This window comes from Anopheles coustani, chromosome 3 (assembly GCF_943734705.1).
Source record: "Anopheles coustani chromosome 3, idAnoCousDA_361_x.2, whole genome shotgun sequence".
Lineage (NCBI taxonomy): Eukaryota > Metazoa > Arthropoda > Insecta > Diptera > Culicidae > Anopheles > Anopheles coustani.
The window spans coordinates 63,287,611-63,290,347 of NC_071288.1; positions in this window are offsets into that span (position 1 = coordinate 63,287,611).

A 2,737-nucleotide genomic window follows, 5' to 3' on the forward strand; every position below is an offset into this window, starting at 1 on the left:
CACTGCCTACTCTACAAATTGTATGTACGGTATTCGAGGTTCAAGCTTATAATAGAGTAAACATTGCAACATTTTCCACGCCACTTTAGCACGTTCATCATTCTTCTTCTATTACTTTCTGTCGAAGAATTGTATTGTCAGCGCCACACTGTGCCGCGCGCCGAAGAACAGAATTTGCTTATGGAATGAGAAATATGATCGTCAAGAACCCAGCCGACGAACGTGATTAAGATGCGTTTCCACAACACTATCCTAATGATAAATGGACAAGGTTAATATAGATAAAGTGTTATCCAAGATGATTAAATACTGAACTCCTGGTCACAGCTTTGCGCAACCGCATGCGGTCAAGGTGTGTAAATATAGAAGGTGACTTTATGTCGCTTTTGAAGGGGTGCCATATTTGAGAAGAGTTATGTCAAAAGCCCAATCCTTCCCGCTAGGCAATTTCGAGCAAATCGTCCTCAAAAACGTCCTCCATGACACAAACATCGAGCAGTTTTGTATGGTTAGGAGGACAAGGAGGACGATTGCTCGAAAAACGTCCTCCTTTTGTTTCATCCCCATACAAAAATGGAGGACGTTTGTTCGCGCGGAGGACGTTTTGAGGACGATATTTCGAGCTGCCTAGCGGGTTTTCCGATACCCCCCTCCAGATTTATATGAATACCCCAGAAGTGTTATGTCAAGTCATGAAATGTCATTTTACACTGGACGACTTCACCTTCTAATTTATACACCTTGCATGCAGTTGCGTTTTTTTCCCATGGGAGAGATAGGAGCTGTCATGGGCTGTCACCGCAGACGCAAGACCTTGCGGTTACTGTACTAAAAAATCAAACGAGTTTGATTCTTGCCGCAGACTCTTGCGTTTTTATATGTCAACAGTAAATATTGTTCCTAGTAGACTTTAATGAGATTGTATGCTCATATAAGTGGTATATTCAAACAATAAAGTATTATTTTTGGCAAAAAGCTGTGCTCGTTTGACAGATCAAAAACGCAACCGCATGCGGTTGCGGAAAGCTGTGACCACAGGTTGAATAGGTGACTTTTTTATAATTAATGTTTTTAGAAAAGGGCAACCGTTCCGTTTGACGGTAAACAGAATAAACACAGAACAGAATAAACAGAATAAAATATAAACAACTAGGATGATTAAATACTGAATAGGTGACTTTTCAGCAGGTATTTTTTAGAAAATTTGCAACCGTGGCTTTTGACATGGTCATACCCGGGGTCTACACTACAGCGCGACGTCGCCTGACAGGAGCTGAACTCAATATAAAAAAAACCTTGCGCGATGTTGCGCGAATCGCGCTAAATTTTTTTTGCATGTCTACACTTGCATCGCTCGATTCTGACAGAAAAATCGGGTTTTTACACTTGGAGCGTACCAGTTTTTTGGTATGGTACGCCTGCGGGGACCAACTGTACATCGTATCAATTATTATAAAATAAGAAAAACGATGAAAAGAGAACGAGTATTTTTGTTTGTTACGCCTGGTTGGAACGACAGTTGCAGAGCATTTTTTTCATCCATGGAGTAAAGTTGCCATGTTTCATCAATATTATGGTATGGAAAAATAATAATAACAGTTTTAAATTCCATCATAATTCTAAAATATATCATTTTTTCTATCAATTATTTTTTTGGAGGTGCTCTCCACAAATTAACTGATAACTGCTCGACAAGTTCTAACCAATATGAAAAGTCGAGCACCTCATCGAGCTCTTTCGCGCACACCATCGTCAGCCAACCCAGAAGTGCTGGGTTGCATTTGGTAGGGTATGGTATGACACTTTCGTGGAAACGCACCTTAATCGCGTTCGCCGACCGGGTTGTAAGTTGACAAATAAACAAATGGCGCGTGTTTTTCGGTGCGCGGCGTAGTTTGGTGCAGCCAATACACTTCTCCGGCAGAAATTTATAGAAGAAGAATGATGAACGTGCTAATGTGGTGTGGAAAATGTTGCAATGTCTGCTCTATTATAAGCTTGAACCTCGAATACAGTACAGTTTGTCCCCGCAGTACGCGAATGTTTGGGACCGGGCGCAATAGCGTATTTCGAATTTTTGCGTATTGCGAATTTCCTCTGCCATTTCGTTTATACGTCATATTGAAGAGTTGACACTGAGAGGGAACCGCTTATTTAACATATCTTTTATCGAAATCACTAATAAGTGTTCCATTTCTTACATTGCATAATTATGTCTCTGTTAAAAAGTGTATATTAAAAACTTCATTTTACCAAAACAAAGTAAAATTGACTCTTCAGAACTCAACCAACGCTATGAGCTGTCAGTTGTAAAGAATCGCGTACTGCGGGGACCAACTGTACATGCAATTTGTAGAGTAGGCAGTGAGAAAGTACTCCGTTGTGCACGTGCTGGAAAAGCACCAAGGATGGTGTCAATCGCATTCGTTAGAACAGGATGGATTATTTGAATTTCTGTGGTTTATGTGATAGTTTATTTCGCAGCCTTGCCGTCGTGATCATAACCTAACCAGTAACAGAAGCAGTAACAGTTTGAATAACTTGAAGCATGATTTGATTGTGTGAATAGCAATGAAGCGATCGGTTGCTAACCGGATTTGCAGAGTGGCATTTTTTCGGTGATTGTGTTGTACAGTAGGCAGTGAGAAAGTTTTCTTGGATATGAACTGGTTCAAAAAGCAAAAATATGGAATCAATGGCTTTCGTAAGAAGAAAAAGAAGAATTGTTTGAATTTGT